The sequence below is a fragment of the Canis lupus genome, chromosome 13 (assembly GCF_011100685.1).
Source record: "Canis lupus familiaris isolate Mischka breed German Shepherd chromosome 13, alternate assembly UU_Cfam_GSD_1.0, whole genome shotgun sequence".
Taxonomy (NCBI): domain Eukaryota; kingdom Metazoa; phylum Chordata; class Mammalia; order Carnivora; family Canidae; genus Canis; species Canis lupus.
This window is the reverse complement of record NC_049234.1, coordinates 11,406,870-11,423,625: the sequence shown is the minus strand read 5'-3', so window position 1 is coordinate 11,423,625 and position 16,756 is coordinate 11,406,870. Positions and strand designations below refer to the sequence as shown.

Below are 16,756 nucleotides of genomic sequence, written 5' to 3'. Positions count from 1 at the left end.
ACATGGAGAGGGAATGGTTCAGAGAGCATTTTAAAATGTCTGTCTTATTTATAACACTAATCTGTAGTGAAAATATGCATATATAATGCATTCTATTAATGTAGGAAATGAAAGCAATGTAAGAAAATGTTTTTAAATGTATACAAATAATGAATATAATAAATAATGAAACTTTATAAAGGCTTATATTTAATCACAAGAAAAGCAAACTGAATAAAAACAATGATAAATTTTATATTCCTTTTTCTTCTTTTCAAAGATTTATTTATTCATGAGAGATACAAAAGAGAGAGACAGGCAGAGACACAGGCAGAGGGAGAGGCAGGCTCCTCACAGGGAGCCCCATGCAGGACTCAATCCTGTATCCAGGGATCACGACCCGAGTCGAAGGCAGGCGCCCAAACACTGAGCCACCCAAACATCGCTTTTTTTCTTTTTAAGATTTATTATTTCATATTCCTTTTTCGATTGTTATACCACTCCCCAGTATTTTTTTTTATTCACTTAGGTCATAGGGATAGCCAAAGAAAATATTCTAAGATCCAATTAAATGCCCAAATTATAAAAACAGAGAGATAGTACTCCTTTAATTTATGGCTTAAGATCATAGTTCTAAACCCATTACACCTTTTTCATATCAAGTGTATTTTTTCCCATTTTTTAAAAAAAGCTATGGCAGTGTTGTTCATATTGACTTAATAGCATATGCCTTTTAAAAAAAGAAATGTAATGTAACTCCTTTAAATAGCATATGCCTTTTAAAAAAAGAAATGTAATGTAACTCCTTTAAACTCCTTTAAAATGTAATGTAACTCCTTTAAAGAAATGTAATGTAACTCTTTTAAACTCCTTTAAAAAAGAAATGTAATGTAACTCCTTTAAACATAGAGTTGAAGGAATTATATTTAAATTTTAAATTTAAATTTTAAATTTAAATTTAAATTCCCAAAGTAACCTTTATTATCTATCTGTTGTGATTTTGGACAAATAATTTACACTTTCTGAACTTTTATTTATTTTTCTGTAGAATGAGAAACTAATATCTTTTTAACTCAAATGTTTATTTTGCAGTGCAGATAAAGTAAGATACATAAAATTTCATTGATCAATATAATAAACCACCAAATTATTATTTATATTATCTTTAGTATTCCTTTTAGACATTTTTCCTTCTTAACAGTTCACTCAAACTATATATAACTACTGTATTTTGGGATACAAATTCAAGGAATGTTTATTACCTATTATAGCTAGTTACAGGTAGAAAAAGAAAAGGTGCAAAAAAAGACTTGTATAAGTGAAATTACACGGGTTGACAACTCTAGAGAACAGCCTGGATGGTGGGTCACAGTATGTAAAAAGGGAATGTCACAATCAGTCATAAATCATGTTTCAATCAATTTAGAAATCATAAGTTTTATATGCTTTTAATATTTTAGAACTAATTTGGCAATTGGAATGAATTTGGCAATATAATGAAATAAGAAATCTTATCTAACTTGTTCACTGCCATGTGCCTAGTTTATAGCACAGTACTTGGTATATAAGAGGTCTTAAATGAAAATATTGCCTAAGTGAATAAGGGAATCAATAAGTAAATGACCATGAATATAAGTAAATCAATAGGCCCAAATAAGAGCAATTGGAAATGGTAATGAGAAAACCATCCTTAGTCCTATTTCTTCTTTTCTACTCAAATCCATTCAGAATGCCCTGATTATTCTGCTTTATCTATCATGAATTCACGTATCCCTTTCCTTTGGTTTGCTGTGGTCTTGATTCAGACATAATTATTCTTTGTATGTAATTAAAGTAGTTTCCTAGTTGATTTTATTTTTCATCCCCTCAAATACATTCACACAGTTTATATAATGTCCTTTATATAATGTTGATCATATAGGTTATGCCTTTGTCTAAAATATCCTAATGACTCCTATAAGGAATCCTAACCTCTGTAAATTTTACTGAATCATTCAAATACTTTCACATGCTTTACCCTCAATCTCAGTGGCACCATTTTCCCATCATACTCTAGAACAAACTGCTTGCAGACACACAAATGTGCCAGCTTTTCCATCTCCTACTAGCCTATTAATTTCTCTTCACCCAGTATTGTCTTCCTCTCTCCACCATACATTTTCCTTTTCCAGACTATCCCTAATTCATTCTTCAAAAAAGCAGGTCAGATGCTATCTGTAGAAAACATTTAGATCATCCCAAGAGACTCCCTTAATTCTTTGTAAACTTAATATTTTTAAAATGACAAATGTGAAGAACAATCCTGACATACACTTTTTATGTTTTATTCTAAAATACAGATACATTTAACTAAAAATATATAAAACACTGCCCAAGCAATTGAGCAACATTTAAAACAGATTTGAAATATCAAAGAAGGCCATACACAATATCTAAAATAAATTAGTCCCAATTTTTCATATATAGTCTTCAGTATGTAAATGAATAATGATATTTCTAATAAGTTCCAAATCCTCGTTGATAATACCTATTGTGTCACTGATGATCTGTTACAAATACAGTTTTCAGTGATTCAAAAGTGAAAAGCAACTTCAACATGCCACTCAAGCATCCCAAAATTTTATATTCTTTAAGCCACTACTCAATCTTTAAAGATGATTTAAAGTAGAAGTTACTGTGGTACATATAAGCCTAGAGTCTTATGTGATTGATGGCTATGCCTGAAGACTCTTAGTTTCTCTCTTCCACTAACTTAAAGCTTTTCATTGTGGGAAATACGGCATACAGATTTTGGCCAGTACTATAGCTTATGGAGGTCCGAAAATGTATCCAATTTATCAACAAAAAGAGTATTTTATGATATTAACCCCTTTTTATAGTCACTTCAAAAAACTGAGAACAATTGCATTATAGAAATTTTCCATTAGTGTTTCATATTTGAAATCTTGGAGTTCACAGATAATGCATTTTTAAGCTGTAAAGAAGTCATGTGAATAGAGTCTTTTAAAAAGTTAAGACTCTCAAAATTACCTTAAACTCCCAACAGGTAAAGCAGAGATATCTTGATAGAAATCCGACAGACAAGCAGTTGAGTCATTCTGTGGTGAGTTGAAATTTAGTAACTCTGAGTGAGTGGTGTGTGTGTGTGTGTGTGTGTGTGTGTGTGTAGCTTATGAAAAAATAAGCCTTTTGGTTGGGTTAAAGTTTGATATTAATATAGCTTGAATATAAATTTCTGACTTGAACAACTTTTAAGCTAATTCCTTTTTTATTCTACGATATTTAAAACAGCATTTCTGAATAAAGTTCATCCGCCTATTTTGAGTCAGTCATCTCTTAATTTGTCAAGTAAACCTGCTGATTTTAGGCAAATTTTACATGTTTGGGTACATGTAAAATTTGTGTATTTATGTATATAGACTGACATAAAATTTGTCTGACATAAAGGCAGATTGTAACATTTTAATATCATGTCAGTTCAAATTTTGATTCCAAATGAATTTTAATTAGTCTGTCAATAGTAAGGATATAAAAGTGTATAACATATATTCTAAAAAACTTCTCATTTTTAAAAATATGTTATTTATTCATTTAAGAGAGAGAGAGCATGAGTAGGAGGAGGGAGAGCAGTGGAGGGAGAAGCAGACTCTCTGATGATCAGAGAGCCCAATGTGGGGCTCAGTCCCAGGACCCTGGGATCATGACCTGAGCCAAAGGCAGAGGCTTAACCACTTAACCAACTGAGCCACCCAAGTGCCCCCAACACTTGTAATTTTAATTGGAAAAATATATAAAACAATGTATAAACCTGCCAAGGATAAATTTTAAATGAGGCTAGAAGGAGAAAGACAAACCTATAGGTTTTTTGGTGGTAGTGATAGTTGTATTTGTGTGTGTGCACATGTGATGTATGGACTTGAAGGCCCAGCGAATAATGTAAATATTATAAAATTATTCTGGGGGCAGTTATAAAATTACTTTGGGGAGCCCTGCATTGGGCTCCCTGCTTCTCCCTCTCTCTCTCTGGTGCTTCCCCTGCTAGTGCTGTCTCTCTCAAATAAGTAAAATCTCTTAAAAAATAAAAAATAAAATTAATCTGCCATACATGACTATTAAAAACTAGGGAAATGTGAGATTATTAAAAACATTGCTTTATAAATTAAAATAATAATGTATACATGAATATTTGTGTAATAGCTGAGTAAAATAAAATGATTAAAATTATCATTGTGCTCTTTCTACAACTGCATATATATGGTATAATTGGTTATGTATGAGTGATTGAGTTTTTTGTGATTTTGAGATGCTTTGTATTTTCTAACTTTTTCAAAATTGCTTAAATGAACTTGTGTTACATAAAATATTTTTCAAAAAATTGGAAACCTAATTTTAAAAATATCTGGCTAATAATGGAAAGGCTTGCTCTTTTTTCTTTCCCCAAATGATAGATAATTTCTATAATATGAGATAACTAAAGTAGATAGAATTTATGTAAAGTATTCTTGCAAACATCATCAAATACCTAGAAGTATTAGGGATTGATTAATTATAATATTGTCTTTGAGACAAAATAAGATAGTTGTATGTCGTTGCACATGAATTTGTATGCGTAAAATAGAATTAGGTGAAATGGAAAAAAAATATTATCATAAAATAACAGATTTGTACATGTGTATACTTAGATTTGTACATGTGTAGACTTATAGTATTAGTTATTTCTCAGTGATGGAGTTGATGTGATTTTTTATATTCTTATACACTACATTCTAAGTTTTCCATTATTACTGCACTATTACTGCAATGAATAATATTTCAAATGCCATTAGTAACATATCAAGTTAAACATTTGTGCCCAGATTATTTTAAATTTTAAGCCACCTCACAAATAACATAAAACTATCATACTATGAGACACTGTGACAATTCACTACCCAAATTCCCTTTTTCACTCCAGAAGTCACCTGTAGACATTTCCCTTACATACTTAGTGGCTCTGCGTCTGAAGACTTCTGGCTAGGGAAGCTATACAGTAGGACATCTGGAAGGTGCATAAATAATGTTTTCCAGGTTTGTCCTAAGAGATAGCGGTTGGTAAGTAAATTTTCTCTTCCTCACCCCTCTAAAAACAAATCTCTGCTATGTTTCAAAAGTTTCCCAAAGGGTCTCCAGCCCAAGTACCATAGGGACAACCAGGCTTCTTGTTATACTTTGTATTAGGTTGCCTCCCTTCTCTTTGCTGCTTTTTTACCCCCTCGCAGTACTTCCTGAATTTGCCTTCCAAAACAGTTCTTGTAATCATTCTTGACTCAGGATCTGCTTTGACACACCCCAAACTAGGACACATACTACATACTGCCAACCTGATTTTGGTCTTTTACAAATAAGCCCTTCAGTGGGTGAATGGATAACCAAACTGTGGTATATCCAGATAGCAAAACATTCTTCTGTGCTAAAAAGAAATTTGCTATCAAGCCATGCATCTAAAGACATGGAGGAACCTTAAATGCATATTACTAAGTGAAAGAAACCTATCTGAAAAGGCTACAAGATTCCAACTATAGGACATTCTGGAGGAAGGTTAAACTGTGGAGACAATAAAAAGATCAGGGGTTGTGGGAGAAGGGTGAATAGGTGGAGCATAGACAATTTTTAGGGCAGTGAAAATACTCTCTGTGATACTGTAATAGTAGATACATCTTGATATACATTTGTCTAAAAGCATAGAACGTACACCACCAAGAGTGAGCACTAAGGTAAACTGTGGACTTTGGGTGATATGATGTGTCACTGGGTTCAGAAGTTTTAACAAATGTTAACACCTTGTTTGGGGATAAGTATAATAGGAGAGTCTATGCACATATAGGACTGGGAGTACATGGGAAATCTCTGTACATTCCTCTTGATTTTGCTGTGAACCTAAAGCTACTTTAAAATATTTTACTTGAAAAAAACATTTAAAAATTGCAAATAACAAGCTTCAATGTTCTGCATCTTTAGTTCGCCTAAAGCACCAATATATGTAGCCATGCTTTATATTCCTTATGGCTCAGAACAGCCCTATCTCTGACATGATACTCATATACTGTAGCCTTCAGTCTTAACAGATTTTTTTAATAAAAATTTAGCTACTTCTGACCACATTATGTGAGGCTGTCTAAAGACATAGACATGGCCAACAAGCACATGAAGAAATGCTCCACATCACTTGCCATCAGGGAAGTACAAATCAGAACCACAATGAGATACCACCTCACACCAGTGACAATGGGGAAAATTAACAAAGCAGGAAACCACAAATGTTGGAGAGGATGTGGAGAAAGGGGAACCCTCTTACACTGTTGGTGGGAATGTGAACTGGTGCAGCCACTCTGGAAAACTGTGTGGAGGTTCCTCAAAGAGTTAAAAATAGATCTGCCCTGACCCAGCAATTGCACTGCTGGGGATTTACCCCAAAGATATAGATGCAATGAAACACCGGGACACCTGCACCCCGATGTTTATAGCACAATGTCCACAATAGCCAAACAGTGGAAGGAGCCTCGGTGTCCATCGAAAGATGAATGGATAAAGAAGATGTGGTTTATGTATACAATGGAATATTACTCAGCCATTAGAAACGACAAATACCCACCATTTGCTTCAACGTGGATGGAACTGGAGGGTATTATGCTGAGTGAAGTAAGTCAATCGGAGAAGGACAAACATTATATGGTCTCATTCATTTGGGGAATATAAAAAAAATAGTGAAAGGAAATAAAGGGGAAAGGAGAAAAAATGAGTGGGAAATATCAGAAAGGGAGACAGAACATGAGAGACTTCTAACTCTGGGAAACGAACTAGGGGTGGTGGAAGAAGAGGTGGGAGGGGAGTGGAGGTGCCTGGGTGATGGGCACTGAGGTGGGCACTTGACGGGATGAGCACTGGGTGTTATTCTATATGTTGGCAAATTGAACACCAATACAAAATACATTTATAAAAAATTTTAAAAAATTAATAAAAAATAAAGAAACAAAAAAATAAATAAAACATAAAAAATCTATTTGAAAAAGTATTTTAAAGATGCAATTAAAAGGAAGGAATGATACATTGCAGTCCATAAAATGTTGCTGTTGGTTACTTTGGAAGGTTGGCATTTGAGATATTCCTTATTTGAATTTCTCTAATGTGAAAACAACAACACATGAGGGTAACCACCCGCAGATTTTTAAAAAGAGAGCTGCAATATTTTTTCCATTTTTTTTAAAGATTTTATTTATTTATCCATGAGAGACACAGAGAGAGGCAGAGACATAGGCAGGAGAAGCAGACTCCATGCAGGGAGCTTGATGTGGGACTCGATCCTGGGACTCCAGGATCACGCTCTGGGCCAAAGGCAGACACCAAACCGCTAAGCTACCCAGGCGCCCCCTTTTTTTCCCCCATTTTTATTCATATGGCATGTTCATAAAAAATGTACATGTTAATTTGGTTTTTCCATTGTTGGGTCTTTGTTACTCTCCATGTGAAATATACAATATTAGATAAAATATATTTTGCTTAGTTTCTATTAGTACTCTACATGTGAAATGATGCAGTATTAGATAAAATTCCTGTCCTCATTTCCTCAAAAAAGCAAAGGTGGTTTTATTTTTCAGATCTTCATAGATATTCCTCAAGCTTCACCAGAAGTAAGTGATTCCTCTTCTCTAACTTAATTCTCAGTCTTATTTCATGTTGTAATTATTGGGGGTCAGAACACCATAAAATTGAATTGTTTGGGACCTTGATTCTTTCTCAAAACTGAAGAAAAATGTTTGACTTTAAGAAAGATAGCTACCTAACTATAAAGGATATCTTATTCATGGTCCATGGAATTCATATTCTCCGGTGTCCTTTTCAGATCTTTTCTTTCTGTAATGCATGATCTTTTGAATCTTACTGCAACCTTGAACCTAACAGACTTTATTTTTGCTTGCAGTGCTTCCAACCCAACTAACATGAACTTTATAACATAAAGTGCATGTCAGGCATTATTCCTTGAATTACCAGCTATGCCAGGCAAATATAGGTATTAGAATATGAATCTTCATTGTAGTAATCAACAATTGGCCTTTCTTTACTGTGTTATACCATAATTAAAAACCTTAATTTAAATGCTAAAACAAATAATAAAATGTATGTGTTGCTACAGATGTCTATTTCCCTTTTTCTCATTTCAATGTACCTAGATGAAGATATTGACATCATTTTTTGCATCAGATTTGTTTACTTATTTATTTATATTATTTTAATGTAAGGTTTTATTATAGTTCAAGTGTCCATGCATAGACACTGGTATTCACATAGGGCTCATTATATTCAGACTCAATGTAGAAATTATAATATAAACAAGAATTAAAACCAGAATGGTCCCCTCTTACACTGTTGGTGGGAATGTGAACTGGTGCAGCCACTCTGGAAAACTGTGTGGAGGTTCCTCAAAGAGTTAAAAATAGACCTGCCCTATGACCCAGCAATTGCACTGTTGGGGATTTACCCCAAAGATTCAGATGCAATGAAACGCCGGGACACCTGACCCCGATGTTTCTAGCAGCAATGTCCACAATAGCCAAACTGTGGAAGGAGCCTCGGTGTCCATCAAAAGATGAATGGATAAAGAAGATGTGGTTTATGCATACAATGGAATATTCCTCAGCCATTAGAAATGACAAATACCCACCATTTGCTTCAACGTGGATGGAACTGGAGGGTATTATGCTGAGTGAAGTAAGTCAGTCGGAGAAGGACAAACATTATATGTTCTCATTCATTTGGGGAATATAAATAATAGTGAAAGGGAATATAAGGGAAGGGAGAAGAAATGTGTGGGAAATATCAGAAAGGGAGACAGAACGTAAAGACTGCTAACTCTGGGAAACGAACTAGGGGTGGTAGAAGGGGAGGAGGGCGGGGGGTGGGAGTGAATGGGTGACGGGCACTGGGGGTTGTTCTGTATGTTGGTAAATTGAACACCAATAAAAAATAAATTAAAAAAAAAACAGAATGGTCACAGAATGAAGATGTAGAGTAAGAAAGATTTTTTGAAAATGTAAATATAACTGAAATTTTATATGTACAGCATTTATATAATTGCACTAGTGTTAATATTTATGTGGAGTACTGTGGGTTGAATTGTGGCCGCTGAAAAAGATCCTATCTCCTAGTACATGTAAACATAAGCTGAATACAAAAAAGGATCTTTATAGATGATCAAGATAAGGTTAAGTCATTAGGGCTGGTCCCAATCCAATATTGGTGTTATTAAAGGGGTAATTTGAATACAAGTAGACATGGATAGAAGGAAGCCAATATGAAGACACACTGTGAACATCATCTACAATCCAAGGAATGCCTAAGGCTACCAGAAACTAGGAGATAGGTGTGGGACAGTCTCCCTCACGGCCCAACTCGGCTGATACTCTGATTTCAGACCCAGTCTCCAGAACTGTGTGACAATAAATTTTTATTGTTTAAACAAACACCCTGTTTGTGGTACTTTGTTATGGCAGTTCCAGGAAACTAATATATGAACTCATGTTAAGTAAATTTCTTATTAAAGGAATTTAGATGACCACAGCTTTGTAGTACAACCTGAAATCTGGCATTGTGATGCCCCCAGATATGGTTTTCTTTTTTAAAATTCCCCTGGCTATTCGGGGTCTTTTCTGATTCCACACAAATCTTAAAATAATTTGTTCTAACTCTCTGAAGAAAGTCCATGGTATTTTGATAGGGATTGCATTAAACGTGTATATTGCCCTGGGTAACATTGACATTTTCACAATATTAATTCTGCCAATCCATGAGCATGGAATATTTTTCCATCTCTTTGTGTCTTCCTCAATTTCTTTCAGAAGTGTTCTATAGTTTTGAGGGTATAGATCCTTTACATCTTTGGTGAGGTTTATTCCTAGGTATCTTATGCTTTTGGGTGCAATTGTAAATGGGATTGACTCCTTAATTTCTCTTTCTTCAGTCTCATTGTTAGTGTATAGAAATGCCACTAACTTCTGGGCATTGATTTTGTATCCTGCCACGCTACCGAATTGCTGTATGAGTTCTAGCAATCTTGGGGTGGAGACTTTTGGGTTTTCTATGTAGAGTATCATGTCATTGGCGAAGAGGGAGAGTTTGACTTCTTCTTTGCCAATTTGAATGCCGTTAATGTCTTTTTGTTGTCTGATTGCTGAGGCTAGGACTTCCAGTACTATGTTGAACAGCAGTGGTGAGAGTGGACATCCCTGTCTTGTTCCTGATCTTAGGGGAAAGGCTCCCAGTGCTTCCCCATTGAGAATGATATTTGCTGTGGGCTTTTCATAGATGTCTTTTAAGATGTTGAGGAATGTTCCCTCTATCCCTACACTCTGAAGAGTTTTGATCAGGAATGGATGCTGTATTTTGTCAAATGCTTTCTCTGCATCCAATGAGAGGATCATATGGTTCTTGGTTTTTCTCTTGCTGATATGATGAATCACATTGATTGTTTTACGGGTGGTACTGGCACAAAAACAGACACATAGATCAATGGAACAGAATAGAGAATCCAGAAGTGGACCCTGAACTTTATGGGCAACTAATATTCGATAAAGGAGGAAAGACTATCCATTGGAAGAAAGACAGTCTCTTCAATAAATGGTGCTGGGAAAATTGGACATCCACATGCAGAAGAATGAAACTAGACCACTCTCTTTCACCATACACAAAGATAAACTCAAAATGGATGAAAGATCTAAATGTGAGACAAGATCCCATCAAAATCCTAGAGAAGAACACAGGCAACACCCTTTTTGAACTCGGCCATAGTAACTTCTTGCAAGATACATCCACGAAGGCAAAAGAAACAAAAGCAAAAATGAACTATTGGGACTTCATCAAGATAAGAAGCTTTTGCACAGCAAAGGATACAGTCAACAAAACTCAAAGACAACCTACAGAATGGGAGAAGATATTTGCAAATGATGTATCAGATAAAGGGCTAGTTTCCAAGATCTATAAAGAACTTATTAAACTCAACACCAAAGAAACAAACAATCCAATCATGAAATGGGCAAATACATGAACAGAAATCTCACAGAGGAAGACATAGACATGGCCAACATGCATATGAGAAAATGCTCTGCATCACTTGCCATCAGGGAAATACAAATCAAAACCACAATGAGATACCACCTCACACCAGTGAGAATGGGGAAAATTAACAAGGCAGGAAACAACAAATGTTGGAGAGGATGCGGAGAAAAGGGAACCCTCATACACTGTTGGTGGGAATGTGAACTGGTGCAGCCACTCTGGAAAACTGTGTGGAGGTTCCTCAAACAGTTAAAAATAGACCTGCCCTACGACCCAGCAATTGCACTGTTGGGTTTTACCCCAAAGATACAAATGCAATGAAACGCCGGGACACCTGCACCCCGATGTTTATAGCAGCAATGGCCACGATAGCCAAACTGTGGAAGGAGCCTCGGTGTCCAACGAAAGATGAATGGATAAAGAAGATGTGGTTTATGTATACAATGGAATATTACTCAGCTATTAGAAATGACAAATACCCACCATTTGCTTCAATGTGGATGGAACTGGAGGGTATTATGCTGAGTGAAGTAAGTCAGTCGGAGAAGGACAAACATTATATGTTCTCATTCATTTGGGGAATATAAATAATAGTGAAAGGGAATATAAGGGAAGGGAGAAGAAATGTGTGGGAAATATCAGAAAGGGAGACAGAACGTAAAGACTGCTAACTCTGGGAAACGAACTAGGGGTGGTAGAAGGGGAGGAGGGCGGGGGGTGGGAGTGAATGGGTGACGGGCACTGGGGGTTATTCTGTATGTTAGTAAATTGAACACCAATAAAAAATAAATTAAAAAAAATAATAAAAAAATAAAGGAATTTAGACATAGCAAGGTTGAGAGAAGAGATTAAGTTCAGGTTTAGTTTATACATACATATTTATTTTATACTATATGCCATAGTTACATTATACACTTACTATATACTATACTTATACAAAATATGTTTGCTATAATTATATTATTCACGTTATATATATATATATATATATATATATATATATATATAGTTATATTTTTTGTGAATGTATTCTGTTCCACAGTGCTGGCTTCTATCAAAACGATGTATTAAGATTGATTTAGGACTAGGATTAGGGATCTAAGGGCTGTGTGAAAACACTGAGAAAATTTAATACAGTTTAATTTTACTAAAACTTTCCCTAATATAACCTCAGTGGGATGGATAGTCTTATTCTCCATTTGTCAGTGTAGAAGCTAAGGCGTTAAAAAAAAAAAAAAAAAAAAAAACCTCTTCAAAATAATTTAGTCGATATTAAGTGCCAAAAGTTAATATCCTCACGTGGTGTAATTTCTTTTTCTTTCTTTTTAAAATATTTTATTTATTTATTCATGGGAGAAAAAAAGAAAGGTGATAAGCAAAATCGATAGGGAAGGGACAGGAAAAATGAACTTTAGTTACTTTTTTTAAAGATTTTTATTTATTTATTCATGAGAGACACAGAGAGAGAGAGAGAGAGAGAGGCAGAGACACAGACAGAGGGAGAAGCAGGCTCCATGCAGGGATCCCGGTGTGGGACAGGATCCCAGGACCCCAGGATCACATGCTGAACTGAAGGCAGATAGATGCTCAACCACTGTGCCACCCAGGCGTCCCACATGGTGTAATATCAAAGACTTTCTTCTCAGCCACCAAACCATGCCTGACTCCCTCCACTGCTAATATGAGCCATTATTTATCCACTTACTTTATAAGATATCATTTGAAAAAAAAAAAGAAGAAAGAAAGAAAGAAAGAAAGAAAGAAAGAAAGAAAGAAAGAAAGAAAGAAAGAAAGGAGAAAAGGAAGTCACTTGTAAATACATTTGTTGAAAATTCTGAAAAATATCTGTAAAACCACCTTTTTTTTCTTTTTCCTAATTTTCCTACCCCACATGAAATGACAGCTTTGTTTAGATTTATAGATGATTCATCTGATAATTATTACAGACTAGTGCTCTTGAGGCATTCCTTAATTTAACTTTTCTAATTAAGATAGTACATCAATAAAATAACTTTGTATACATTGTATATTAACATGAGCTCAACTATCTCTTTAAAAAGTCATATTCTTTTATGTTAGGCCATTAGACTAGCTTGGGAAGTTATCATCTTTATTTCATGGAGCTTGTACATGGACTTTTATTTATGTATTTATTTACTTATTTTTAAAGATTTTATTCATTCATTCATGAGAGATAAAGAGAGAAAGGCAGAGACACACAGGCAGAGGGAGAAGCAGGCTCCATGCAGGGAGCACGATGTGAGACTTGATCCCGGGTCTCCAGGATCAGCCCTGGGCCAAAGGCAGGCACCAAACCGCTGAGCCACCCAGGGATCCCTGTACATGGACTTTTAAACTTGATGTCATGCTATAGGAATTCACACTTTTTCCCCGAGTTCTCCATCTAGATTTGAAAGATCTAATTTTTTCTTGTAATTCTGTTATGATACAACATGGATCTATCCTTACTTTGTTCAGAGAGCAAGGAAGCCCTTTAAAAATATTCCTTTTGTTTGCCCTTAGCCTTAGCAGAAAAGAGACATAAAGTTTCAAAAGATAAATTATAGTTATTCCAAGACATAGTCCATTATTTAGGATGTGGCATATCTCAGCAGGGAAAGGCATTCTATCTTAATATACTGAAAACTATCCAATCTCATCCTAGGCTTCTTACAAAATAATAATTGAAAAGGCATTTAGGTTCAACAGGATTTTGCAAACAATGTATGCCATTTTTTCCCCTGAGATTGCAATACTTTATGAATTAACTAAATCTTCAATAACAGAGCCTTTCCTCTGGACCCCAACATGAACAGATATTCTGTAGCCTAAAGAAGGCTCTTCAACAGACTTTCTCAAGTATTACTAATTATTAAGAGCCTTTTTATCTATTTGTGCATAAGATATCTGAAGAAGTTTTGGGGTTTTAACTTGACTTTATGGGAAGTATAAAAAAATGCATTGCTTACCATAGATTTACCCTTGACTTGGTTGCAAAGGTCTATCTTCCTTTTCTAGGACAACAGCTGTCTCTTTAAAACTTATTGATGTTATGCATCTGCTGAACTAGTTCTAGATTCATTCTTTGAATTCATGGTTCTTCATGCAGCACAGATATTAATACTAATTGAGAATGCACAACACTTTTCAGCCAGCCAATTAATTTCTTATGTGATTCTGTTACTCTCACTCTTACCTTATCATTCACTGTTGCAATATACCGAATCCTGCCACTCTCCTGTCTCCATCAGAATGAGAGGAACATCATGTCTGTCTTACCTCCCTTGGGGAATGTTCTGTACCTTAGTCGGATTAGTATAGACTCCCATTGATAATCTTGACCTAGTATTGTTTATTAGTGGTTCATACTTCAAAACTGAAACTGGAGGATATCAAGTATGATATGATTAATTTAAGCTTAGCTTTAGAATATAGTCTTTTACCTGAGGTAAAAATCAGCCCAGAAAGCAAAGCTTATGTATTAACTAGATCTTGTTAGCTAGCCAAAGGCCAGAAAGTAAACATATATACAGATAGTAATTATGCTTATGGAGTCATACATGACTTTTGGATGCTTTCAAAACAAATGAATTTCCTCATCTCTATTGGAACCTCCATCAAAAATGGACAGCAAGTTTCAGGAATTCATAGATGCAATCTCACTTCCTAGAGAGGTGGCTATTTAAAAAAATCAAAGCTCATGGAAATGAAATAATACGGAAACTAAAGGAAATGCTCTAGACTAATCTAAATCACTATGCTAAAATAAATGAGTATTAATCAAGAATGTAAACCTATCTAAACCTTCAAAGGATAACTCTCTGTAGGAATCCAGAGAGACCATTATAAAATATCAATATTTAGCTCCTGATTCTGGAAAGGAAGTATGGAAATAAATCTAACTTCTTCTTTTACTCAGATAATATCTGGCACTCTGAAGATGGTGGCTTAGTGGCACCAGATAATTTCAAATGGATGTTAGCTAAATTTCTCAATGAAACTACTCATCATGGCATAGACTAATCACTTGATAATTTAAATCAGCATTGTTGGAGAAATTTTAAACAGCCAAGGTTATTTGGGGGTTATGCATTACATATCAACAGCATAAGTCTGAAAAAACTGTAAAGATGGGACATAGAAACCAAAGCCTCAAGGGCCCTTTGAAAAACTCCAGTTGAATTTTATATATCTTTCATCCTCCCTAGGATTTGAATGTGCTTTAGTATTTTATGTATATTTTCAATATGATGTGGAGTGTTTCTAGCATTGGAGGTGACGTCCTTAAACATATTATCAGTTGATAGATAACTGGTGCTTGCCTGAGGAAGTAGATCATATGACCATAAGTGATAGTGGGAGAATGCCTTTGACCAAGGGAACTCAAGATTTTCTGAAAGTTTTGACCAATTTAAGGATGTCATTTTTCTTTTCAACATTTCTAGAAGATTGTGGGTGTTAAGACAGTGTAGTGAGGGGTAACATCTTACAGAGTTCTTTTATAATGGCTCTCATAAAGTTTGTGTCTTGATCACTTGATGTAAAAATTAGAATGCTCCAGATTAGGAACATGAAATCAAGCAGCTTTATTACTACTATAAAGGTTGCAGCTTAAATTCATCAGTCTTTTTTGGGGGCAATAGGCCAAATACTTACCACCTGGAAGAGACACACAGAGAAATGAATGTGTAACCCAGTTAATATTTGGCCATGATTCAGATTTAATGCTACTCTTTTCTTTTTTCTTCCCTCTCTCCTAGCTTCCTGCCCTGGATCTCCTTGTGCCTCTACTGAATCTGTATTTCCTTTGTTGTCAGAACACCTGGCCCTGTTTGTCTCAGACTAACATCTCATGCAATTTAGGAATGGAATTCTGACACTGGTCTGTATACAACCCAAATTAAATAAATAAGCATGGAATTTTGGTCTCAGAAATCAACTCTAAAATGAGGCCATTCTTGATTATTTAGGAAAACTACCTAAATTACTGACTCATTTTTTGTGTGAAGAAAATCAGAGCATTGTTTCCATTACACTAATCATTCAGAAAAGACTAGGAAACTCATTGCTAACTCTAGTAGAAATTATCAATGATACCATCTCTGCCCTTTATGGAGTAACAGATCCATTTCAGTTAATTGGTAAGTAATGAAAGAAAATCACATTCTAGATTTCTGTTGTCTAGTCTGAGGGGCATCTGTGCCATTACTAATAGTACTTGCTGTACTTGGATTAATGAAAAAGGCAAGATGGATAGGCTGTACGTATCCTTAAAATAAAAGCTATTTGTATCTCTAAGATTCATCCTCATGGCTGGTAGGATTTATTCTTTTGGCACAGGTTAGGCAATTGGGATTCCTGGTTCTGAAGCATTTTACAGAGACTATTGTTTTGGTTTTGTTGTTGTTTTTTTATCATAATGATCAAAATTCTGGCCCACTGCATTCACAGAATCATAACATTTTGTGTAATTGTGCTTTCATTAGATGATTGCCACGATAATACAAGATGATTAAGATCTTGCAATATAGTTAACTATGGAGATAAACAGTAATGACCTGGATTCTAGACGTCTTTGAATTATCCAACTTTTCACAATTGAGAGAATGATGCAAAGAAGGGGTTAGGAAACTAACTATACAAATATGTAATGGCCAGGGGTAGCCCAGGTGCCTTAGCAGTTTAGTGC

At 35.0% G+C, this 16,756-nt stretch overlaps 1 long non-coding RNA gene across 2 annotated transcripts in view; it reads left to right on the top strand.

The window, feature by feature from the left end:
- Nucleotides 1-16,006, top strand: part of LOC111098526 — a 111,104-nt gene extending 95,098 nt beyond the window's left edge. For both annotated transcript variants that reach the window (XR_005368549.1, XR_005368548.1), the window contains 3 exons: nt 3,026-3,082; nt 7,614-7,646; nt 15,828-16,006. This is a non-coding gene — a long non-coding RNA (uncharacterized LOC111098526). The remainder of the gene's footprint in view (nt 1-3,025; nt 3,083-7,613; nt 7,647-15,827) is intronic.
- Nucleotides 16,007-16,756: the final 750 nt, after the last annotated feature.